The 27,563-nt window shown below is 43.0% G+C and overlaps 1 pseudogene; it reads right to left on the minus strand.

Moving 5' to 3' along the window:
• Positions 1-1,659: 1,659 nt before the first annotated feature.
• Positions 1,660-27,332, minus strand: LOC109891482 (RNA-binding protein Raly-like; annotated as a pseudogene).
• Between the last annotated feature and the right edge of the window lie 231 nt (positions 27,333-27,563).

Raw genomic sequence — 27,563 nt, forward strand, 5'->3', positions numbered from 1 at the left:
GAAGGATCCGACAACAGTCTTCTAAAAGAAATTCCATAATTTGGTGTTTTGTTGGTGTTGGAAAACACTGACAGGCGCAACTACAGAACCAATTGGGTCGAGATCTGGCGACAGACACACCCATCCCATTTAAATCCCCTATGCTCCTTGTCACTGAGATATCTTCTTCTAGCCTTGGTAGCCAAACTAATGGGCAACTGGGCATTTTTATACATGACCCTAAGCATGATGGGATGTTAACTGCTTAATGAATTCAGGAATCGCAACTGTGTGGAAGCACATGCATTCAATATACTTTGTATCCCTCATTTACTCAAGTGTTTCCTTTATTTTAGTTACCTGTATGTTCAAATTTTATTTCTATAAAGGCTCAGATGTGAATTTCCCCATTTTACTGTATGAAAACAACCCCTCCTCAAGGGTCTGATTCAGTGTGGGAGCCGTATGGTCCAATACAAACACTCTCTGAGCGTCAACGTGTAGATAAATAAACGCATGTGTCCGTCGGGGAGGCAGCCTGACGAACTGGGGAAATTGGTGTCCTGCTCTGTGTTCATTTGGCTTGGGTCTCCTGGGCCACACTGGGTGTTTGCTCAGAGGAGAAATGGGGAAATGTGATTGGCTGGGGATCGCTGCCACACCAAGGAGCCACACAAACACTGCAGAGCTCCATAAACAGCATACAGTGAAATCAAAAACTGATTACTAACGCTGTGGCGTGTTTGTCTTCTGAAAGCCTTGCAATATTGCAGTGGCTGATGTGGTTGAAACGCAATACAAATTTAGCCTTTTCACCTTGAATACCAGATTAGAGAAAACAATCAGTATAATTTCCCTGATTTTGTTAACTTTTCCCACCTGGGTCAAGATTAATGCGGACAATTTCCCACTAAATATCTGTAACTGACACTGTGGCTTAGAGCCAAGTAAGACAGAAGTTGTTTTTAACTTTACTATAGTAAATGGGGGATTTGATACATTTTATCTTGAATCCTTTCTGGTACTGATAGATAGCAGGTTTTCCAGTAAGTATTATTGAGTTCTGGTGGATTTCTAGGTATGTATTCATACATTATCTACAGAACTCTCAGACAAAGAAAACGGATTAATCTTCAATTAAAATTAAATCTGCAAGCATAGTATATTTCATTGAATATTGTGCTGATCTTCAATTCAAAATTAGGCCTGCAAGCATACACACTCTATTTGATTCAATATAACTTCAGGTACAATAGTACTATTCCAAGAATAGTCCCTGTATCTACTTGATATATTCTTGTGTTGATAAATATGTGGCTGGTTCTCCATGTTTTTCCAAGTATTATTGCTCATCCACCTAATTAAAAAAGACCTACATTGCAAGCTACCCAGACGTTATCCATGTGAGTGCTATAGCATTTATCCATGTTTCCAAACAAGTGAATAAAGCACTTTACCAGCTATACTCTTTTTTGCTGGGATTTATATAATGATTGACTAGCTAACGCCATGATGTTTGGATCAGGCTGTCTAAGTAGTACACTGTGAATGTGCATCAGAGTAGTTCTGTTCTGACATATTTACCAATGCCCGGTGGCCATGCACATTTCCTGACAATCCAAACGGACACAGGTTTCTTTACTTCACTTGAGTATTTCGACATTCAGAACAACTTGCCTTTTATTGCAGGATGGAGTCCATTTCTGAAAGGTGCTTGTTTTCCTGGGAAAAGACGTGAGGAGAAATGTAAGTGCCTACTGAGAGAATTTTATGAAATATCATGCAATATAACATATGGTTGGAGAAAACATTCATTCAGACAAGGAGTGGCGAAAGTACAATACTGTGCTGCAGCCAAAACACACGTCATCTGTGACCTCAAACACCCAAACACTCCAACACCTCCGTCCACATCCATACTCCCTTCAGGATAATGCAGAGTTGCTGACTTGTAATTCCGAGTTGGATAACCGTTCAAAACTATTTTTCCCCCGAGTTCCAGGTTGTCTTGATCGTCTGTAACCCTACCCAGTGACCTTTCACTACAGCGGAGTGTTGTTTTAGGTTAACATTAGCCTAGTAGCTAGCATTTGGAACAACGTATTTGGAGTAAACTTGAGTTGACCATAAGCATGTATCAATTGAAGAGTCACCTGAGAAGAATGAACGGGAGATAGCTAGGCTACTCATGATGATGTGTTGCTTGTTTTTGCTTTTGATGTGCTTTGAGAATGTTATGAAAAGCACTATAGAAATGAAATGTAATAGTATTATTATTATTATTATACCAAAGATGGATTATTTAGTTTAGTAGAGCAAAAAGCTCAGAAGAAGGCTAAGAGGCAAACACCTAAGCTTCAATAAAAAAGTGATAATAGTGAGCAGTGTGCAGGTTTCTTCTATTTTACATTAAAAAAAAACACTTTTCAATGAGAACAGCATTCCACTTTGGGTTTAAACAAAGGACTTCACCAAAAACAGTACAAAATACATACCTAATAGCTATAAATAAAATACATACAAAATGCATAAAACGACTTAATCATGGCCTCTAAAATGGCCATAAGGCATGCCTCCCTTGCATTCACCTTCTCCAACTTCCACATCTGGACCCTTCTGGAAGGGAGAGCAGCCCACAGCTGCACCTAGGGAGGATGAGGAGATGATAACCGGTGTGTTGTTGGAGTGGCAGCCCCCCAGCACCTCATCAATCACCGCATACCACTCCCAGGATGTGGCTGTGGCCTCCCTTTCCTTCGGTGCTGACTCCGGTGGAGGGAGCTTTTAACTCCTAAAAAATATGGAAAAGGATAGCTTTCAGCATCAAACATACTACATGTAAATACCTGTAAAAGGTAGTATGCCAATTGCAGTAAATTGTGTCTGGAACACGTGCACCTTTCTAACATGTATATCTTCACACTTACATGAATGTGCCAGTGAAGCATAGGAAATAGATGGGAAAGTGTTGTTGCTCTCAAAGAAAATGGGAAATTTATTAGCCTAGTACAGCACAGCAATAAATGTCAAGATAACATACAGTAGCATACAGTGTATCGTTGGTTCTCCCACTTCTGATTCATCCATGCAGGTCACCAGGGAGATCATTCAAGATTGACGTCGAAATTGTCCCAAAGACATCAGGAAATGCCTTCAAAACCAGCCACTAGGGGCAACCAAGAGCACTTTTATCATCAAGTAGGCTTGGGTTCTGGCCTCCCGGGTGGCGCAGTGGTTAAGGGTGCTGTACTGCAGCGCCAGCTGTGCCATCAGAGACTCTGGGTTCGTGCCCAGGCTCTGTCGTAACCGGCCGCGACCGGGAGGTCCGTGGGGCGATGCACAATTGGCCTAGCGTCGTCCGGGTTAGGGAGGTATTGGTCGGTAGGGATGTCCTTGTCTCATCGCGCACCAGCGACTCCTGTGGCGGGCCGTGCGCGCTAACCAAGGGTGCCAGGTGCAGGGTGTTTCCTCCGACACATTGGTGCGGCTGGCTTCCGGGTTGGATGCGCGCTGTGTTAAGAAGCAGTACGGCTTGGTTGGGTTGTGTATCGGAGGACGCAAGACTTTCAACCTTCGTCTCTCCCGAGCCTGTACGGGAGTTGTAGAGATGAGACAAGATAGTAGCTACTACAACAATTGGATACCACGAAATTGGGGAGAAAAAGGGGTAAAAAAAATAAATAATAATATTTTTAAAAAGTAGGCTTGGGTTTTGTTAGTGTTGTGGTGGATGTTTTAACCCTATCGCAAACCCTAACCCTTACCTTAACCATTCGGAATGTGTGCCTAAACTTAAATCTTAACTTTGACGTTTGGAGTAGCAGAACGTCGGAGGACAAAAACACTTAGAAATGTGACATTTGGAGAACGTGGATGAACGTCTAATTCTGCAGTGAGACTAAACGCTTGTTGAGGTGACAGCTAGCTGCCCCTCCAGCTCACACTTGTTCAGGTAGATCCTGAAAAGACATACGATGAAGCACAACATTAACCAAAACAATGAGTAAAGTAGAATTGTGTGAACTTTCTGTAGATAGCTAGGACTGCCACGTACTTTATCGAATTGGAGTGCGAAGGTGAAACATTAATGAGTGCAGCTTACCATGACTTTCACCATAACAGGTCATGTGCAATAAAACTAGCTAGACCCATTCCTGCTGTAACCGTTCAGGTAGAAATTCATATTGCATAGCATGAACATTACAATCAGCTCAACACAAATAAAATCGATGTGACAAATCAGAACTATATAGAAGAAAAGAGAAGTGGTGGGACCAGCACCGCCGTGGAAAATAGAAATGTAGGCTACCGCGTTACTAACATTAGGTACAGCTAGTGGCAGTGCATTGTGCAGTGACAAGAAAGCTAACTATGGCCACATGACTTGAAGCATTTATCCTGTCATGTTCGCCACTGAATTAAATGAATTAAATACCTGGTATTGTCATCAGACCCCTCAATAGTTTGAACACAAGCCCTGGTATTTACAACAAGTAGCTAGCTAGCTAGGCTAATGTTAAAAAAAGTTGTTGCTCAACAGCAAGCAAGAAACCCTGTAGCTAACATTACTGTTTGAACAGTTATAACTTCAATTTCTACTAAAGTGCGTAGCTAGGTAAAGGCACAGCAAGCAGCAAGCTACTGATCAGTAAAAAATAATAATAATATTAGGATTAAATAATCATGATCATTTTAAAGCTTCACTAATTGCCATCTTCCAACTTGTTTTGTTGTTTGCTTGAAGAGATCTGTAACGGGATTCCTCCTGAGAAGGAGAGGCGGACCAAAATGAAGCGTGGTTATAATTCATGGTTCTTTAATAATGAAACTATACATGAATAAACTACAAGACAAGAAATGTGGCAAAACCAAAACAGCCCTATCTGGTGCAACAAACACAAAGTACTAAGGCCAGGGCGTGACAGTACACCCCCCCCCCCCACCCCACACTCCCGGCCGCACACCTAAACCCATAGGGTGGGCGTCTGTCCACGGTGGCGACTCTGGCACGGGACGTGGACCCCACTCCAACATAGTCTTAGTCTGCTTACTTAGCGTCCTTTTAGTGGCGACCCTCACCGCCGACCTTGGCCTAGTAACCCTAACAAAGGGCCCACCTGGACTGAGGGGTGCCTCATTACTGAGGAAGCTCAGGCCTGACGGGTGCCTCATTACTGAGGAAGCTCAGGCCTGAGGGGGGCCTCATTACTGAGGAAGCTCAGGCCTGAGGGGTAGCTCAGGACTGAGAGGTAGCTCAGGCGGATCCTGGCTGACTGGCGGCTCTGGCGGCTCATGACAGACGGGAGGCTCTGGCGGCTCATGACAGACGGGAGGCTCTGGCGGCTCATGACAGACGGGAGGCTCTGGCGGCTCATGACAGACGGGAGGCTCTGGCGGCTCATGACAGACGGGAGGCTCTGGCGGCTCATGACAGACGGGAGACTCTGGCGGCTCATGACAGAAGGGAGACTCTGGCGGCTCATGACAGACGGGAGACTCTGGCGGCTCATGACAGACGGGAGACTCTGGCGGCTCATGACAGACGGGAGACTCTGGCGGCTCAAGACACACGGGAGACTCTGGCGGCTCATGACAGACGGAAGACTGGCGGCTCATGACACACGGGAGACTCTGGCGGCTCATGACAGACGGGAGACTCTGGCAGCTCAAGACACACGGGAGACTCTGGCGGCTCATGACAGACGGGAGACTCTGGCGGCTCATGACAGACGGGAGACTCTGGCGGCTCAGGTGGCGCTGGGCAGATGAGCAGCTCAGGCGACGCTGGAGAATAGAAAGGCTCTGACAGCGCTGGACAGGTGATTCCCACTGTAGGCCTGGTGCATGGTGCTGGCACTGGTGGTACTGGGCCGAGGACACGCATAGGAAGCCTGGTGCGGGGAGCTGCCACCGGAGGGCTGGTGTGTGGAGTTGGCACTGGATGGACCGGACCGTGAAAGCGTACTGGAGATCTTGAGAGCAGGGCTGGCACCAACCGCCCTGGCTGGATCTTCACCCTAGCCCGGCAGATGTGGGGAGCTGAGATGTAGCGTACCGGGCTAAGCACGCGTACTGGGGACACCGTGCTTTCCACCGCATAACACGGTGCCTGACCAGTACCACGCCCGCCACGGTTAGCACTGCTCGGAGCACTGTAGCGCTGAGCTGGCACAGGATGTGCAAGGCTAGGGAGGTGCACAGGAGGCCTGGTGCGTGAGGCTGGCACAATCTTCACCAGTCGACTAGCATGCACCTCAGGACGAGTATGGAGAGCTGACCCAGGTGCCATCAAATCCCCGACACACTCCGTCGGGCGAATGCCGTGCCTCATGCACCAACACAGCAACTCCCTCATAACTCTCTCCTCCAATTTCCCCATTAACTCCTTCACGGTCTCTGCTTCGCTCACCTCCAACACCGGCTCTGGTTCTGGTTTCCTCCTTGGCTCCTTACAATAAACAGGGGGAGTTGGCTCAGGTCTGACTCCTGACTCTGCCACACTCTCCTTGTGCCACCCCCAATACATTTTTGGGGCTGACTCTCGGGCTTCCATCCGCACCGCCGTGCTGCCTCCTCAAACCAGCGCCTCTCCACCTTCGTTGCCTCCAGCTCTTCTTTGGGGCGGCGATATTCTCCTGGCTGTGACCAGGGTCCTTTACCGTCCAATTCGTCCTCCCATGTCCATTCCTCTTTGTGCTGCTCCTGCTGCCGCTGCCTGTCACCAAGCCGCTTGGTCCTGTTGTGGTGGGTGATTCTGTTACGGGATTCCTCCTGGGAAGGAGAGGCGGACCAAAATGCAGAGTGGTTATAATTCATGGTTCTTTAATAATGAAACTATACATGAATAAACTACAAAACAAGAAATGTGGCAAAACCGAAACAGCCCTATCTGGTGCAACAAACACAAACTCGCAGCCCTCCCTTCCAATGCATTGTGGTTGGCAAATCCCCGAAAAGTTAATATAAAGTGTGCTATAAAAGGTTATATTTTTGCATATTGAGAATGCGCTCTTCATTGATTTCGGTAGCGCATCCCCATATCTAATTGATCAGCTTTTGTCATGCTGAAATGAGTATGACATCCAGGCATTTAAAGTATACTAGATTTTCGAAATGTCACATTCTATAAAACGTAATTTTGTTCACATACTCAAACGGCCTACTATTTAAGATGCAAGTATGGGTATTCGGACACGGCCACCCACGTTCCTTCACACACACAAACATATTTATTCATACTAACGCAAGCACACAAACATATGCATGCACCACCATCTATACAGCCTTTACGCACACATGCTCTCACACATCCACACACACCCCACATCCATATAGGCTTCACGCACACATTCTCGTGCACCCACACACAGACTGACCATGTCATCATCTTCACACTCCTCTGGTGTGCCGTTCTCCTCCCCGTCCTCCACCTCACTGTTATGGGTTTCGTCTACCAGCTCCTCTGTGTCCGAGCATGACCCGTCCTGAGTCACCTCGCTATTGCTCTCCTCTGCCTTCCGTAGCTCTACACACACACAAACCAAGCAGGTATGGCAGTTACAGCAACAATATTATGTTACTGTGAGGTACAGTAGTTAGGCCTCATGTAGGCTGTGAGGCTACACTTGGCTAACAAAACCCTCCAAAAACATGATAAGGTCTCTCTAAAGGAAATATGGAGTGATATTGACAGTAATAGCAGATATGAAACAGATGGTCAAGGTGCAAAAGTGACTTGTGATAAATCTGTAAAAATAAGTGACTACTGTTACGAAACCACCCAGCCAGCCTATATACATGCTCTTGTTATGTCTATGTAAGGAGTCAACTCCCAAAATGTTCTACCATACCTCCCCTCAACAAGAAAACAAATGTAGCTGTAGTCACCGGTATCTTTCCTAACTGTTATACTTTTTTATAAAACCTCATAGGCTGAAAAAAAAGTATCTACATTATAGACACTAAAGCTGTAGCTATGAAGCTCAGCTAAAGAAACGTAGGGTTACTTGCATAAACCCGGTTCTATGAGAATATAATTGAGATGTCTCACTACGGGATTCGTTTAGCAGATCACTGACAGCTCGAACAACCAATCACACAACGTCTGTTGTTGACAGACCGGTTGAGGAGCGAATGAGTTGAGCCCCTCTCCTCCTTATAAGGCGTCACTCAAGTGTGCCTCTTCCTTGCTCTTGCGAGCATGGAATTGCGGTGAGACATCTCACTCATATTCTGATAAAACCAGGGTTAAGCAAGTAACCCTAGATTTTATTTCAAATACTTGTTTCAATGTCTAACTAGGGTATATGGCCATTACCTAGGAGAATCCCAGGGCAAACTGTAGGCACGAATGACAGGGCGTGCAGTCCACTTACTCGCTTTGCGGGCATAAGGGCAGACGGTACAGGATTGTGTTGTGTTTGAGACAAAGTCAAGACCGAGACCAGAAGAATGCAAGTCCAATTCAAGAACATGAGTGTAATTTGGTCAAATCACCACCATAATAAAGTTCAAAATGTCCATTATTTCTGTGTTCATATTTCAGAACATATGGATTCTTCAGACACTCGAATAGTGAAAAAATGCATGCTAAGGGAAAATAGAGGCACTCAACAAATTATTACTAACCCAAAACACAACGCCTTCCAGGAAGGGCTAAGTAGTTATAAAATAATGATTATAATAATGCTAATTATATTATTATTTTCAATGATCTGATTTAATCTCTTCAGTTTTTGTTGGAAAGGAAAGGGTTAACACTGAAGAGAAAAAAGATCCAATCAGGATTTGGCTAGGAGATAAATCTAGCTAGCCACTGGCTAGGCCATCAGAAGCTAGATAAAGGCATCTGCCATTCAACTGTATTAGGGCAAAATGTTGGAGTGACAGTTGAATCAACCAATTACATTGACTTATTGAGTGGGAACGTTTTTACAAAAATGTATGGAAACCTCTGCCTTTCTGAAGACAAACAGGTCAATGACCACTTAGATATGGTCATTTTCACATTTTCATAAATTCTTAGAATGTTTGGTAATTACGTATACCAAGGTATTTGCATTTGGACAATTAATAGACACTGCAGTAAATAAAACTGAATAAAAACATCTGTTTTGTCCAGGACAGACTGGTGCACTATAGTGAATCAGAGCTAAAGTACACCTTTATACAAATAAGACATTTGCCACACGGACCTGCCATCATTCACTATGAACTGGACTGTGTGTTTACAGGCAGTTGCAACATCACAGCTTCAGACCATTGGAATGCAAAAGCCATGTAAAACACCACAGCAGTCCTCTTACATTTGGGAACTTTACAATCCTATTGATCAAACAACCATGAAAAAGGTAGGCTCTCTCAAGATCAACAACTAATGCTAGCCAGAGCAAGATGAGCTAAAATCAAATGAAGGAACATTAGATAAATCCTGTCAAACTTTTTCAGCTAGTAGGCCGTCAAAATTGCACTGATAAACGATGGGGAATTGTAATCTCCTCTTCCTTCTGCAGCTCGCCTGCCAATGCATGCTTGTCCCAACCAAGCACTCCAGCTAACTAGCTAAAATTGGCTAGCTTGATAGCTAGCTACTTCCAGACACAAATGACAGAACACCTCACTCTGACCATTTTACTCACCGTAAGTTGCAGAGCTGGTTAGGCTGTTATGTAGGGCGTTCTTGACTAACTATCACTTTAACATTTACTGACACCAGTCATATTCAGCAGGTGTTACACGTTCGTTAATTCATCAGTTCTGCACTCTGGCACTCTCAGACGAGAGTGCTCTGATATCGGAGTAGATAGGCAGAGTGAATTTGCAAAGAAGAGATTTGCTAACTGTATAACAGTCGTTGAAGTTATTACCTGCTAACCAAATGACACCTGCACCGCTAGCTGTGTATAACCCCTGAAAAACAATGAGGGGAAAAAGTCAGTCACTCACCCACTCGAATGGCATGACATGACATCCTCCTAGCAGCTACCTATTTTGCTAACTTTAGGCTCTGTGTTTTTAGCTTGCTACATAAATAGATATGCTAGCCTATTAGCCATGCTATGACTGACTTGTGATCATTGCCCTTGCTAGTTTGATTGTATTGACATTCCCAGCCTTAGTTATATTCATCCAATTTTATCCAGAATATTGAGTCTGTCAAGCCCTGACCTTAGAGTTCCTTATTATTTTCTATGTGTGGTTAGGTCAGGGTGTGACTCGGGTGGGAAATCTATGTTTTCTATTTCTTTGTTTTTGGCCGTGTGTTGTTTCCCAATCAGAGGCAGCTGTCTGTTGTTGTTTCTGATTGGGGATCACATATAAGTTGTAATTTTCCTTTTGGGTTTTGTGGGATCTTGTTTTCTGTTTAGTGTCTCTGCCTGACAGAACTGTGAGTTTTTACGTTTGTTATTTTGTTTGAGTGTTTTTAAAAATAAAATAATCATGAACACTTTCCACGCTGCACTCTTCCTGCCACCAACGAGAGCCGTAACAGAGTCATTGAAACGAAAACAGTGCATCCCGAATGTTGGCAGCAAGCAATGTACCTGGCTAGCTGTGATTTAGAACCTCATAGCAATATTTTTTGGACTACCAAGAAATGTATTGGTGAATTATATTAATCATGCATTGAACTGCATCCATCTATTCTGCCAACAATGCCTTAGCGTAACTCATGGAACATTGAGTCAAATATATATTATTTTTAATACCTTTTACAGACAATCACGGATTACAAAAAGAAAACCGTCCCCGTCGCGGACATCGACATCTTGCTTCCAGACAAATTAAACAACTTATTTTCGCGCTTTGTGGACTCTCCTTCTCCGTGGCCGTGGTGAGTAAAACTTTTAAAAGTGTTAACCCTCGCAGGGGTGCCGGCCCAGACGGCCTCCCTAGCCGCGTCCTTAGAGCATGCGCAGACCAGCTGGCTGGTGTGTTTACAGACATATTCAATCAATCCCTATCCCAGTCTGCTGTCCCCACATGCTTCAAGATGGCCACCATTGTTCCTGTTCCCAAGAAAGGTAAGGTAACTGAACTAAATGACTATCGCCCCGTAGCACTCACTTCTGTCATCATGAAGTGCTTTGAGAGACTAGTCAAGGATCATATCACCTGCATCCACCTGTCACCCTAGACCCACTTCAATTTGCTTACTGCCCCAATAGGTCCACAGGTGTTTTAAATGGTTAATTTTTGTATTAATTTTTTTACCTTTATTTAACTAGGCAAGTCAGTTAAAACCTGTTACGGATTCAGGTTCCCGTTTGGGAACCGACGTTAACTGGGACGTGGCGCATGGAACGCAAAAATATTCTTAGAAATATTTAACCTCCACACATTAACAAGTCCAATAGCTCAAATGAAAGATAAACACCTTGTTCATCTAGCCAGCAAGTCAGATCTCTGAAATGTTTTACGGCGAAAACATAGCACATATTTATGTCAAACCACCACCAAAGACACAGCTAATTTGAATTAGCCACGTTGAACAAAATATGCAATCAACAACCGCAGGATTAAAATAAAAATAATTCACTAACCTTTTGAAAATCTTCATCAGATGACAGTAATAGGACATGTTACACAGTACATTTATGTTTTTTTCAATAATATGCAATTTATATCCATAAATCTCTGTTTACAATGACGCCATGTTTAAAAAATGCTACTCAAATTTCCGGAGAAATTATGATATCTGCCAGAGCTAACGTCAGATAACAAGCAATACACATCATAAACTTTGACTAAATATACATGTTCTACATATAGTTAGAAAGATACACTTGTTCTTAATGCAACCGCTGTGTTACATTTATTTTTAACGTTACAGAATTCGTTCACTAGGCTATAATATGAGACGGCGCTCAGAAATTAGCATTATGTCTCCTCTATCTCGGAGTCCACAGAAACCCATAATTAACACATAAATATTCCCTTACCTTTGATGTTCTTCGATCAGAAGACGTGGAAGGAGTTATACTTACCAAAAACTGCGTTTGGTTTTCAAGTCTGTGTCTTTAGGTTATCAAACACGAATTCCGGTCGAAATGCAGGCAAAATTCTAGTGGATGCGCATCAAAACTTCAAAATTACATATTATATGTCGACTAAACTGGTCAAACTAAGTGCAGAATTGAGCTTTAGCATGTTCTAAACATAGAAAACAATCCTTAGCGTGAACAGACAAACCTACATCTAATGGTGAATCTTGGAACAAAGAGAGCTCCGGACCCGACGTGCGCATGAAAGTGCATGTATTTTCGCGTGACCCGGAGGTTTCAGCCCGCCAAAACTCGAGGGAGCGCGCGATTCTCACAATGGCAGGCCCCACTGAAAGGGGACATCGCGCTGAAGAGATAGAAACTGTTCCCAGATCTGTAGCTGGTTGGGAAGGGTGGGGGCGATGACGTCAAAGTTGTCCCAACTTTTCTGTTGCCAAGAGAGAGTTTGGGAGAATGGCTGCCCTGAGAGTTCTGCTTTACATAGAGACATAATTTGAACGGTTTTAGAAGCTTTAGAGTGTTTTATTTTAAATAAGAATTATTATATGCATATATTTGCAATTTTTGACAGATTTGTTTTCTTCTGTTTACTATGGGCACGCAATTTTTCAAAAGGGGGCAGTAGTCAGCCCTATCTTTAACAGCCCTACCTTCTTGACGCTACCCATCCCTGTCGCGGGATCATTTTCGTCAGCAACCGCTGAATAGCATAGCGCAACGGTCAAATAATATTCAAAAAAAAATACATATTCATGAAATCACAAGTGCAATATTGCAAAACACAGCTTAGCCTTTTGTTAATCCACCTGTTGTCTCATTTTGAAATGATGCTTTACAGCGAAAGCAATCCAAGCGTTTGTGTAAGTTTATCGATAGCCTAGCATAGCATTATGTACACTTAGCATCAGGAAGCTTGGTCACGAAAATCAGAAAAGCAATCAAATTAACCGTTTACCTTTGATGATCTTTGGATGTTTTCACTCCAAGACTACCAGTTACACAACAAATGTTCCTTTTGTTCCATAAAGATGATTTTTATGCCCAAAATACCTCCATTTGTTTGTCTCGTTATGTTCAGAAATCCTTAGGAAAGAGCGGTCACGACAACGCAGACGGAAATTCCAAATAGTCATAATGTCCACAGAAACATGTCAAACGTTTTTTATAATCATTCCTCAGGTAGATTTTTAAAATATTTATTCGATAATATATCAACCGAGTGTGTAGGTTTTTCAATAACAGTGGGGGGAACAATGGCGGCTTTACTCTGTAGCGCAAAAATTCACTCTGAGAGCCCCCACCTATCCACTTACGCAATGTGATCTTTAACGCTCATTTTTCAAAATAAAAGCCTGAAACTATGTCTAAAGACCGTTGACACCTTAGGGAAGCCAGAGAAAAAGGAATCTGGTTGATATCCCTTTAAATGGAGGATAGGCATGCATAGGAACAGAAGGGTTTCAAAATAAGAGGCACTTCCTGATTGGATTTTCCTCAGGATTTCGCCTGCAATATCAGTTCTGTTAAACTCACAGACAATATGTTGACAGTTTTGGAAACTTTAGAGTGTTTTTTATCCTAATCTGTCAATGATATGCATATTCTAGCGAGGAATACCAATGTAAGAATGCTGTTCATTTGCTACTGCTCAGCATTCAACACCATAGTACCCTCCAAACTCATAAAAAAAAATAAAAATAATAATAATAATATATATATTTCACCTTTATTTAATCAGGTAAGCTAGTTGAGAACAAGTTCTCATTTACAACTGCGACCTGGCCAAGATAAAGCAAAGCAGTGCGACACAAACAACAACACAGAGTTACACATGGAATAAGCAAGCGTACAGTCAATAACACAACAGAAAAAAATAAAGTCTATATACAGTGTGTGCAAATGGTGTGAGGAGGTAAGGCAATAAATAGGCCATAGTAGCAAAGTAGTTACAGTTTAGCAAATTAACACTGGAGTGATAGATGAACAGATGATGATGTGCAAGTAGAAATACTGGTGTGCAAAAGAGCAGAAAAGTAAATAAAAACAATATGGGGATGAGTTAGGTAGATTGGGTGGGCTATTTACAGATGGGCTATGTACAGCTGCATCGATCGGTTAGCTGCTCAGATAGCTGATGTTTAAAGTTAATGGGGGCAATATAAGTCTCATAATTAAGCTTGAGACCCTGAGTCTCAACCCCACCCTCTGCATCTGGGTCCTGGACTTCCTGATGAGCCGTCCCCAGGTGGTGAAGGTAGGAAACACCATCTCCACTCTGCTGATCTTCAACACTGGGGCCCCACAAGGGTGCATTCTCAGCCCCCTCCTGTACTCCCTGTTCACCCATGACTGCGTGTCCATGCACGCCTCCACCTCAATGATCAAGTTTGCAGACGACAATAGTGGTAGGCTTGATTACCAACAACGACGGGCTCTCGGAGTCTGGTGTCAGGAAAATAAAAGAGATGATCATGGACTTCAGGAAACAGCAGAGGGAGCACCCTCCATCCACATCGACTGGACAGCAGTGGAGTAGGTGGAAAGTTTTAAGTTCCTTGGTGTACATTTCACCGACAAACTGAAATGGTTCACGCACACAGACGAAGAAGGCGGCGCAACAGCGCTGAAGAAATTGGGAGGCTGAAGAAATTGGGCTTGTCAACAAAAAACCCTCCCTAACTTTTACAGGTGCACAATTGAGAGCATCCTGTTGGGCTGTCTGGTACGGAAACTGCACCGCTCACAGCCGTAGGGCTCTCTAAATCGTGGTGCAACGCATCACCGGGGGCAAACTACCTGCCCCCCAGGACACCTACAACACCCGATGTCACAGGAAGGCAAAAAAGATAATCAAGGACAATAACCACCCGAGCCACTGCCTGTTCACCCTGCTTCCATCCAGAAGGCGAGGTCAGTACAGGTGCATCAAACCTGGGACAGAGAGATTGAAACAGCTTCTATCTTAAGGTCATCCAATTGTTAAAACTTCTTATGGATTGGTGTCCCGTCTACGGGACAGTTGTTGCTCAAAATGCATAATGTGACTACAACGTCGTTTTAAACATATATATATATATTGGCAGAAAGCTTAAATTCTTGTTAATCTAACTGCATTGTCCAATTTATCTTATTTTCAACGATGGCCTAGGAACAGTTGGTTAACTGCCTTGTTCAGGGGCAGAACGACAGATTTGTACCTTGTCAGTTCGGGATTTTGATCTTGCAACTTTTTGTTTACTAGTCCAACGCTCTAACCACTAGGCTACCTGCCGCCCCTCTAACCACTATGCTACCTATATTTTACCAGATCTATGTTATGTTCTCCTACATTCAATTTGTGTTTCCGTTCAAATGATATCAATAATATTCATATCCTTGCTTCAGGTCCTGAGCTACAGGCAGTTAGATTTGGGTATGTCATTTTAGGCGGAAATTGAAAAGAAGGGCCTGATCCTTAAGAGATTTTTAAATAGCCATCACTAGCACAGAGAGGTGGCTGCATACCTGCATCACTTTAATAAATGGAACACTAGTCACTTTAATAATGCCACTTTAATAATGTTTACACATCTCGCATTACTCATCTCATATGTATATAACGTATCCTTTACTATCTATTCTTTACTATCTATTGCATCTTAGCCGCTCTGTCAGGGCTCATCCATATATTTTATACTTTTTTTATTCCTTTCCCATTCCTTTACTAGATTGTGTGTGTTAGGTTTTGTTGTGGAATTGTTAGATATTAGGTTTTGTTGTGGAATTGTTATATATTACCTGTTAGATACTGCTGCACTGTCGGATCTAGAAGCATAAGCATTTCACGACACTCACAATAACATCTGCTAACCATGTGTATGTGACCAATAACATTTGATTTGAAGTTGGTTTTGTAGCATAAACTGATATGAGTCTGTTTGTTTGATATCTGAAAAGTAGTTAAAATGCTGTCAGTTCCACTTTAAACGTTAGGTCACTGGTTACTTTGTGTGCTAAATGTGAAATGTTTTTGCAATGGGAAGTAATAGTTGAACATTGATTGGGAAATGCTTAGTTGTTATGTTTTTGTATTCTTATGATTGGGACCTATTGGCTTATTATGTTCAAGTTTATGGACTACTTGTCCTTTAACATCATGCTGTATGGGACTGCTATCTTTCCATCGGTTCTATGCAGTGATGTCTAGAGAAGTGGGTATACTCTAATTTTGCCCAAAAGTTCCCAAACGGTGTGTTGCAGCCGAGGCGGTGCACAATTGGACCAGCGTCGTCCAGGTTAGGGGAGGGTTTAGCCGGGATGTCCTTGTCCCAATCGCTCTCTAGCGACTCCTGTGGCGGGCCAGGCGCATGCATGCTGACTTCGGTGGCCAGTTGTACAGTGTTTCCTCAGACACATTGGTGTGGCTGGCTTCCGGGTTAAGCGAGCAGTGTGTCAAGAAGCAGTGCTTTGCGCGAGAGAGCAGCTGACAGAACCTGTTCTACTGTGTTCGCTTGCGTTGCAAGACAGTTGGAGGCAAAATGCCCCAAGGCATGGGAAGACGGCCATGAAGGATGGCAAATGGCAACTTGTCATCCTGCTCCTCATGTCAGAAGAGACTAGAGGGAGAGCGGACATGCTGGCTTTTGTGTGTTTTTTGTGCAGACGTGTCTCCGCAAGGCGGAGAAGAATGGCTCACCTAAGAGGGGTCGGGAGGGCAGAACATTGCTGCGGCTGCAGAAAAATACGTTTTTCCTCCAGGTCTGCCCTGGTTCAGGGCCCTAACCTGGGTATCGGCAGTTTGCTGCGTTGTCTGGGGTTTAGGTCCCCTAAAGCCAGCATGTTGCCCCCTCCCCACTGTGAAGCTGGAATGATTAGCTGCAGAAACCAACGGGCTGCCCTTTACAGGCCCGGGTCTGTGGGGCAGACAGAAGTATAAGGCTTACGCTGTGTGCACACAGCTTGCGTCAACACGTTGCCGTATGGTAAATTTTACGCAATTGTCTCAATCCATGCTCAGCATCTTCACAGTCAAGATAACACAAAAACATAGAGAATAATTTTGTCAGTGTACCCTGCGATATTCAATACAACTTCTGATGTATACCATGAACACAATTCCACAAATGCAGCATGGTAATTTGCTGCAGCACACGTTAAGATGCCAAATTGGTTAATAGGCGATAAAATTAAGATAGGCCACATTTCTATCTAGCTAACGTTAGCTTGCCATGTTGCCAAGTCTAGCTAGCCACAAGTTATTGTGTGTGTGTGTGTGTGTGTGTGTGTGTGTGTGTGTGTGTGTGTGTGTGTGTGTGTGTGTGTGTGTGTGTGTGTGTGTGTGTGTGTGTGTGTGTGTGTGTGTGTGTGTGTGTGTGTGTGTGTGTGTGTGTGTGTGTGTGTGAGAAAAATGGAGAGAGAAGTGCTTAAGGTAATTCATTTTTTTGGTCACTTTGTAGAAGATTAAACATTTAGTAACCAAATACAGATACCTAAAGGAGAAAAGGCAGAGAAGCAAAGAAAGAGGACTGGGGCTGCAGCTAGCAATCACTATTCTTGCCGTTTCTTCCCAATCATATCATTCATTCATTGACCCATTTGTAAAATCACATCCCACAAGTGGGAATATGATAGCCAGGTGCAGGGACAAGACAGGACAGGAAGAGGGAGAGGAAGATGTTGGTATATGTTGTATGATGTATATGTTGTTTAATTGTTAGATATTACTTGTTAGATTTTACTGCACTGGCGGAGCTAGAAACAAGCATTTTGCGACAACCGCAATAACATCTGCAAACACTTGTATGTGACCAATACAGTTTGATTTGATGAGAACAACCAGATAGAAGAGGACAGGGGAACGCTTGAGGTTGCAGGAGGACATCCTGATGCCGACCCTGAGCACCACTCAAGCTACCAGACATCTGAAGCAAAGCACCTTTCAAGTCACCCACCACCCTAAACCCCATACCCGGAAACACCTTTCAGACACCTCTGACGTCACTCCTTTCCAGCATCGCATCCTGTCTGAATCGAAGCAGATAACTTGTTCATTCCACCACCAGCTCCACTTACTGCACTGTCACTCAAAAAAACTAAAACATTGTCCAACTCACCAGCTGCTCTATGATGCAGCATTTAATTGTACATTTTATACATTGACACACATGAATATCATTATTATTCTCAAATGTAAAGTGGTGTTGTGTATGTACAGTGGGGAGAACAAGTATTTGATACACTGCCGATTTTGCAGGTTTTCCTACTTACAAAGCATGTAGAGGTCTGTCATTTTTATCATAAGTACACTTCAACTGCAAATGAATTACTTAAAAATCATACAATGTGATTTTCTGGATTTTTGTTTTAGATTCCGTCTCTCGCAGTTGAAGCATACCTATGATAAAAATGACAGACCTCTACATGCTTTGTACGTTTAAATGGATGATTTTGTCTGATTTAATTTCCATGATCTAGATCCATCAAACTCATCTCTGGACCTTGAAGGCAGTTCCACTGCATTGTTTCATTGTTTCCTACTAACCAGGGACGGACTAAAACTGGAAAATATACTAGTGAAACTGTCACTCTGTTTATTCTCAAATTAAAACACTGTATATATGGGGCTACAACATAATTAGGATGCAGCCATAACAGGTGATTAATAAATTGTGTGTGATTTTTTGGAAATGGTGTAGGAATTCATACCCAGTCTCTCTTATATATATTTGTCTTTCACCTGAGTCGTGAAGTGTACTCTTCAATGACAGGTAATATAGCCTACAGCAGTGCTTCCAAACCCTCTCAGGGACCACCAGGAATGTCACAATTTTTGCATCCGTAAACTGGCAAACCTGATTCAATTAGTCAACTATCACCAAGCCCTTCCTTGACTAATTGTCAGTTCAGTGCTTCAACAAATATGTTAAATGTCTGGTGGTACCCAGGGAGAGGGTTGGAAAGCAATGCCCTACAGTGTAATCTATATGTCCTTTCATAGTAGTGTTATTGTAAGTCTTTAATCAGTTGTGGCAATTTTTTTTATGTTTTATTTTTTCACCTGAGTAGTTTTATTTTTATTTTTATGCAACCCCCCCCCCCCCCCCCCCCCCCCCAACAAAACTGAAATATCACACCTACATAAGTATTCAGACTCTTTACCTAGTACTTTGTTGAAGCACCCTTGCCAGCAATTACTGCCTTGAATCGTCTTCGGTATGACACAAGCTTGGCACACGTGTTGTTGGGGAGTTTCTCCCATTCTTCTCTACAGATCCTCTCAAGCTCTGTCAGGTTGGATGGGGAGCGTTGCTGCACAGCTATTTTCAGGTCTCTCCAGAGATGATAGATCGGGATCAAGTCCGGACTCTGGCTGGGCCACCCAAGGACATTCAGAAACTTGTCCCAAAGCCACTCCTGTGTTGTCTTGGCTGTGTGCTTAGGGTCGTTGTCCTGTTGGAAGGTGAACCTTCGCCCCCAGTTGGAGGTCCTGAGTGCTCTGGAGCAGGTTTTCATCAAGGATCTCTCTGTTCTTTGCTCCGTTCATCTTTCCCTCAAACCTAACTAGTCTCCCAGTCCCTGCTGCTGAAAAACATCCCCACAGCATGATGCTGCCACCACAATACTTCATCGTAGGGATGGTGCCAGGTTTCCTCCAGACGTAATACTTGGCATTCAGGCCAAAGAGTTTTATCTTGGTTTCATCAGACCAGAGAATCTTGTTTATCATGGTCTGAGAGTCTTTAGGTGCCTTTTGGTAAACTTCTAGCGGGCTGTCATGTGCCTGTTTACTGAGGAGTGGCTTTCGTCTGGCCACTCTATCATAAAGGCCTGATTGGTTGAGAGCTGCAGAGATGGTTGTCCTTCAGGAAGGTTCTCCCATCTCCACAGAGGAACTCTGGAGCTCTGTCAGAGTGACCATCGGGTTCTTGGTCACCTCCCTGACCAAGAACCTTCTCCCCCGAGTGACTCAGTTTGGCTGGGTGGCCAGCTCTAGGAAGAGTCTTGGTGGTTCCACACTACTTCCATTTAAGAATGATGGAGGCCACTGTGTTCTTGGGGAACTTGAATGGGGTCCCGAATGGCGCAGCAGTCTAAGGCACTGCATCTCAGTACAAGAGGCGTCACTACAGTCCCTGGTTCAGATCCAGGCTGTATCACATCCGGCCTTGATTGGGAGTCCCATAGGGCGCCACTCAATTGGCCCAGCGCTGTCCAGGTTTGGCCAGGGTAGGCCGTCATTGTAAATAATACTTTTTTCCATAACTGACTTGCCTTGTTAAATAAAGGTTCAAAAAATTATAATATATCATAATAATAATATAAAAAATGGAGCAGACATTTTTTGGTACCCTTCCCCCTCGACACAATCCCGTTTCGGAACTCTACGGACAATTCCTTCAACCTCATGTCTTGTTTTTTGCTCTGATATGCACTGTCAACTGTGGGACCTTATATACAGGTGTGTTCCTTTCCAAATCATGTCCAATCAATTGAATTTACCACAAGTGGACTCAAATCAAGTTGTCGAAATGTCAGGGACGATCAATGGAAACAGGATGCACCTTAGCTCAATTTCGAGTCTCATAGGATCTGAATTTACTTATGTAAATATGGTATGTTTATTTTTTGAATACATTTATAAAAATGAAAATGTAACGTAGCAAAATGTGAAAAAAGTCAAGGGGTCTGAATAATAGTACAGCAGATGAGTCGCAGATTGAATTACATTGAAATGAATGTACTTCCACCAGAACACATAAAGTTTAATAAAAGCTGTGTGCTTGCTGTGTTAGCCTTCTGTTTTACGCAGGTTACACTTCTGCCGCATGGCGGCGACTTTTGGCGAGTGGTCGTTGGCTATTGATAATACAACCCAGTAGAAAATGGGGGATTTCATAGGAAACTGAAGTTTGTATCCCCTTGTAATAGTAGACAGCACTTAGGCAGTAACTGTGAAAGCGTGTTAATTCTCTGCTATGAGAAAGAACTGGTGATTTGCGCTCACCTGAGGTAGTGTGGTGGCACCCTCTGGTGGCGTCAGAGAGCCATTTTTATCGAATTAACATGGCCCTGTGCCCCTAGTTTCAAGGGGACAAAGAGTGATATATATACTGAACAGAAATATAAATGTAACATGTAAAGTGTTGGTTTCATGAGCTGAAATAAAAGATGCCAGAATTCTATACTCACAAAAAGCTTCTCAAATCTTGTGCACAAATTTGTTTACATCCCTGTTAGTGAGCATTTCTCCTTTGCCGAGATAATCCATAATCCAGGTGTGGCATATCAAGAAGCTGATTAAACAGCACGATCATTACACAGGTGCACCTTGTGCTAGGGACAATAAAAGTCCACTAAAATGAGCAGTTGTCACACAATACAATGCCACAGATGTCGCAAATTTCGAGGGAGCGTGCAATTGGCATGCTGACTGCAGGAATATCCTTTAGAGCTGTTGCCAGAGAATTTAAAGTTATTTTCACTACCATAGCAGCACGTCCAACCAGCCTCAACCGCGAGCGGTTTGGATAGCTGAAGTGAGCACAGTGTATGAATGCTATAGCTGTGAGGCTAGTGTAGGCATTAGCTAGTTAGCAAGCACCTCGTATGGCTAGGGTAAGTTTTAGCTAGCACAGTGCTAGGCGAAGGGTGCGTTGTTCGACTTCGGTTTAAAGTCTCCCACGACCGTAATGCTGTGAGGCTAAACTGGTCAGTCAAATCAAACGCATGAACGTAGGTTGAACTAAATGAGAGAATGGAACTTGCCATACTACTGTCTGGGCAGGTAGGCAACTCGTTTCTTAGTTATCTAGCCTTTCTTATGCAACTGTATGTGCAGGTAGGAATGCTCGTGTGATTAGCAACACTATCAACAGGAGCAGAGGTCCTACATTTGGCAATGTTAACCTCACGGTTCCCCTGAGAACAGTTCAGTAGGAAGACAGCCATTTAGTTTCGTTGAGGAGACCTTCAGGAGAGTAGTGATCTCTTCCACAAGGAAGAGGTGAGAATGACCAGAGGAGGGGGTAGTGGTGCCTTATAAGGAGGCGAGGGGCTCACCTCATTTGCTCACTCAACTGGTCTGCCTCCCACAGATGATGTCCGATTGGTTCTTCGAGCCGTCAGTGATATGCTGAGCAAATCCCGTAGTGAGACAATGATATGTGTATTTGAATTAGTACCCTGAGAAAGTAAAGCCATTCTAGAAAACCCAGAACCTTCTCATTTCCCACATGCGCCTTAACCTCTGGGGCTACTTTTGTAGGTTGTACATTAAACATTTCATGTGCTAAAGTCATGAAACCAGTGAGTCAAGTGAACAAAAATCTGTTTCTGGTATATTTTCTCCACTGTTTCGCAATGTGATTTAATGGGTCCCAAAAAAGCTCGAGTTATTGCATCTGCTCTCAATGGAACACTTTAACTAGGTACTATTTGTCCAGACACATCATTGACAAGTCTACTTGAAAACCAAAAGTGTGGTACACACAGCAGATTAATAACTGACAAACATGCATATGATTAGTTAGGACTTAGAGCTGCTCTGTGAAGTAAACCCCCGAAACAACTGATCCAAGGTTAGTTGTGTTTCACATCGATACGGTTTGGCTTAAAAATTTAGGAAGGGAATACTGATCCTAAATCTCTGGTTAGAGGCCACGCCTGGTCAGAGACAGAGGAGCACTGAATTTATGACCTGTGTGTGTGTGTGTGTGTGTGTGTGTGTGTTGTGTGTGTGTGTGTGTGTGTGTGTGTGTGTGTGTGTGTGTGTGTGTGTGTGTGTGTGTGTGTGTGTGTGTGTGTGTGTGTGTGTTTGAGAGAGAAAGAGAGGAGTACAGCTGGCCCAGCCTACAGGGCCATAAACCCAGTGCGAATGACAGTTTATATAACAGGTCTTCATCCCAAATGGCACCCTATTTCCAATGGGCTCTGGTCAAAGGTAGTGCCTTATATGGTGCCATTTGGGATGCAGATCAGGACCTCGCTGACTCGCACCTTTACAGTGTTTGACCCTCACTGTTAACAGAATATGATCTGTGGAGGGTCAATTTATTTAGAAAAAGGGCTTATAAAGGTGTCTCACATTATATGAAAAATAATGCGGGGGCTGTTGGTGCAATAAAGTAGTCTGTGACAGGAGAGAGAAAATAGATTTTCTTCTTTGGTCACACCAAGGAGATAATCAATGGCTGATTGTGTCATTCTGCCACCTACTGGACAGTGGCCATTAAGGGAGAGTGGGAAACTATACAATCTGCATACCAGAGGCAGCCTTGTAATAATAACTCAAATGAATTAATATTACACTAATTAAGGTTATTGACTCTGGTTATTACACTCTGGTTTTCTTGGCTGCTTCTGTAAGAGTTTATATTGGGCCTATCTTGGCCCTTTTTGTTTTTGGGGGTTGATTAAGCTGTATTAAACTGTACTCAACTCAAACTTCAAGTCCTATTTGGCTGCAAGGACCTGCCATTTTTCACAGTGTTGGGGGTTCAATTGAGTTCTCTACCCTACTTTCTCTATCCTCCTGTAAAGGTGTTTTCACATAATTGTTTTACCTTTTGTTGACTCCACCCTGATAAAGAGTGCTCTCTGTAAAGTTGTAGTCTGTAGAGTTATATTTTTCTTGTGGCCTGATGGAGATGGAACTCACCCGCGGCAAAGTGTTTGTCTTCTGTGATCTGTTCCACTCAGCCCGAGCAGCGCATCAATGTTGAACTTGATCTGAGTCAGCTCTGATTTGATTGCTGGTAGCTCGTTGGATTTTTCCGCTGAGCTCACCGTAACAGACAACACCAGAATAGAGATATAAAGAGAGAGAAGGGGGACAGCAAAGAAGAGTCATTTAAGTTTGAGATCCACCCAGACATTCATTGCAGCATGGAACCAAATCAAGAGAAGACTGCTGTATATGGTAACAACACTGCAAAACGAGATTGCTCAAAACAATAACATGTACTCGTCCCAACAAATGATATCCATTCATCTTAGAATTTACTGTTTGAAAGCAAATATACAATTTTAGAAGAAAAGAGATTGCTATGGATTCGTTCAAGTTCAACCGAGCCATTTTAGTTCAGAGCTTTGCTTAAAGACATCTTATTGGGTAAATTGTTGATATAAAGCGCCTGCAGGAACTTACACTTCTGCTTGATGCTGCTAGGGAGGAGTGATGTGCGTGCCAACAGCTTGGTGGGTAAATAGTTGACCTGACGCACCAGGGGCATGGCCATGTGAGGCCACTTAACTGGCACCATGCGAGGCACTGGCGACACTGCCCCTGTACTCAAACAGCCTACAGAGGGAAAGAGAGAGGGTACACAGCCTTTGGTGGATGGATATTGATAATGTACATTTCTGTATTGAGTTATGACAGTACAGAGGTAATAGTCCTTAATTTCTTTTAAAATAAGCCGTTTTTGGGGGTTCTAAATTGACATTGAATTGTTTTTAGATGGTTATACTATAGATTTAGAATTCCTTTTAGGTATCCAAAAAATATTTGATAAAATATTGAATTTGGCCTTTACTACAGACCAGAGAAACACATTGAATAACACATTCATAAATGGCAAAAAAAGACAGTCAAGAAATGAAAAACAAGGTTTTGAAGTGTTTGTCCTATATCTACGAGATATAAGACAGCTCGGGAAATATAAATCTAGATTTTTTTGCATGTATTTAATCCCTAGCATGTATTTAATCCCTAGCATGTATTTAATCCCTAGCATGTATTTAATCCCTTGCATGTATTTAATCCCTAGGCACAAAACGACCTTCATACTTCCATTCATTTTTTAAACCGATGCCGGTTACCTTCAGATGGGCTCCGTGACACTTGTGATGGTCATAAAGCCAAACAGAGAACACCTTCGTGTTTTGAGAAACTTCCCTTTCCACATTGGGATCACATTAGTTTAGCTCAAATGTTTTGGATGCTACAAACAGAAGTTGGCACATTGACGGTACCGACTTCAGACAAGTCCACTGACACTTGTGAAGTTCGTAATGCAAAACGGAGACCACCATGGTGTTCATGAGAGTCTCCCCTTTCCATAATAGTTTTTTAGGTCAAACTGTTCGGACGCTACAGGCGTTTTCACGAGAAAGACAGATTTTCGGGATGTCTCATGGTATGACAAACACCGCTATAGCTCTGCCATCTTTCACCATAGATGCGGAAGTGCAACATTGGTGGATAAGGTGGATTGAGACTCATTCAATGCAAAACAATATCTCTAGCTTGAACTGACGGATTTTGATGGGGATTTTTTATTATGTTACCTAGATTGATGCACCAGTGCACCAATCGACTCGAGGGTGTTAAAAAGGTATTGACATGCCTGAAACATTGAAAGGGCCAACTGAGGTAAAGCACTACCTTCTTACACGTATCTACAGTACACCATATTGTATCTACAGTATCATGGACTGTGGGTGTTGAATACATCTTATGGAGTTTGAGATAATTATATTGCCTTTAAGGGGTATGTGTGTCCATTGTTCAGTAGAAAAATAAACCTACCTCTGAAAAGGATTTAGAGGAAACTATTCTGCTTTCTCTGGTGTGTTGTGAATGAAATAAAGCAAGAGGCTGAGGCTATTGCCTCGGCTTCAAAGCGATATCTGCCGTCCAGACAGAGAGCAAGTTTGTTGGTTGCGTCAGCGGCTCCATGAAGACTAGGGGTTTTGAAGATCACTTGAAAGCAGAAGGGCGATTAAATTATTGGGTGTATCTCTCTGTAATATATTGATCCCAGTCAAAGGCAGCCTCTGACAGCCGTAACTCAGATTTGGACATCACAGAGAGGGTATAAATAAACTCCTCTGGATGGCTGAAATGTGTTCCTCATCTGGATATTATGTTCAGACATCTGCGAACACAGGCATCCAGCGGAGAGCACCAGCGGGGCTTCTATAGCCACTGAAATGGGGACGGCCAAGAGAGGAGGCGGACACTGCCAAAGTTTGCTCGGCACAGGCCATGTTGTGAAACAAAAGCTTGACTTAACAGCTGGGTGAGCGTTACTTATGGGAACAAGTTTTGACATCTTTCAGTAATGATGAGTTGAGAATAAAAGGCAACAACATCTTCCACTGCTCAGAAAAAAAGTCCCATGAAAGTAAATATATAGTTTATAGTCTTTGATCAATGACATTAATGGTTTGCACCCTCACAAAATACATTAATTGTGTCTGTATGACTGCATTATAATGCCATCACTGACTGATTTTTTTGGAGATTGCAAAACGATTAATGTCACTGATGAAAGAATATGATCTCTTTATTTACTTTACTGTGAATGTTTGCCATTGCAAAATCATTCTCTCTTTCTCATTGCTGGATGATGTGCAATGTAGAGTTACACCGAAAGTGTATTTACAGGCGTAATCCACTCACCTGTCATAGAATTCATCTCTGTAGTAGTCATTATCAAAGTCATAGCCACTGAAAGAAACCAAAAAATATCTAGACAACATTATAATGTTCTGGAATGACATTGAGCATCAATAGTCTCCTCAGTTCCCAAATTCCTCTCCCTCATGTGCACTGACCTCAGAAAAAAAGACAGGTCAAAGCAGTACAGTAAAAATCCCACTATCAAGTTCTATCAGATCGGTGTAGAAGAAGGATAGGAAATGAGTAAAGGAATTATCAGCAACTATTGAGACTTGAGATTGACCACTTATTCCTGCCCCCTCCTTTCCATGAAGCCTTAATAGTCCAAATGTGTATTCATACGTACAGCAGTGTTCTAGAATATTGAATTCTAGAATACTTTTCAAATTCTCAGTGCAGCTCAAGTAATTTCTTCAACTGTCAACACATTCAAATGAATAGAGCTGCATTGGTTGGGAATTGTGGGGAGGTATACAGAGCCACATAGCTACGTCACAACAGAATGCCGGACTATTGCGGCTCTGAGTCTGTGCAAATGATTTACGCTTTACACCTTATAGAGTACACTCAGAAAAAAAGATGCAATCTAGAACCCAAAAGGGTTCTTCAACTGTCCAAATTTGAGATCCCTTTGAAGAACACTTGTTGGTTACGTTTTGGGTTTGTGTAGAACACTTTCTACGGAGGGTTCTACATGGAACCCAAAATGGTTCTACCTGGAACCAAAAAGGGTTTTACCTGGAACCAAAAAGGGTTCTCCTGTGTACCTGTAGAGACCAGCGGCAGACCTCTTCCACCCTCTGGGTCTGTTGGAATTGGGCTCCCCCGCCATGTTGATGTCTGAGGTAGAACAAAGAATGTTACAGAGAAATTTAGAGAAATGTACTAAAAAGGGGAAAGTGTCACAAGTTTCATCTATATCAACCTTGCCCTCTGGGTCTGTTGGGCTTGGGCTCCCCCGCCATGTTGATGTCTGAGGAGGAGTGGAGAAAGGGGGTGTTACAGAGAAATAGAGAGAGATGCTTTTTTTTTTTATCAATCTCTCAATAATCTAACGCTCACTTCACTTAAAATATACAGTGCATTTGGAAAGTATTCAGACCTCTTGAATTTTGTGACGTTACAGCCTTATTCTAAAACGTTATTAAATACCCCATCATGACAAAGCAGAAACAGGGTAACTAATTTTAGCACAT

Source organism: Oncorhynchus kisutch, linkage group LG5, assembly GCF_002021735.2.
Source record: "Oncorhynchus kisutch isolate 150728-3 linkage group LG5, Okis_V2, whole genome shotgun sequence".
In the NCBI taxonomy this organism is placed as follows: domain Eukaryota; kingdom Metazoa; phylum Chordata; class Actinopteri; order Salmoniformes; family Salmonidae; genus Oncorhynchus; species Oncorhynchus kisutch.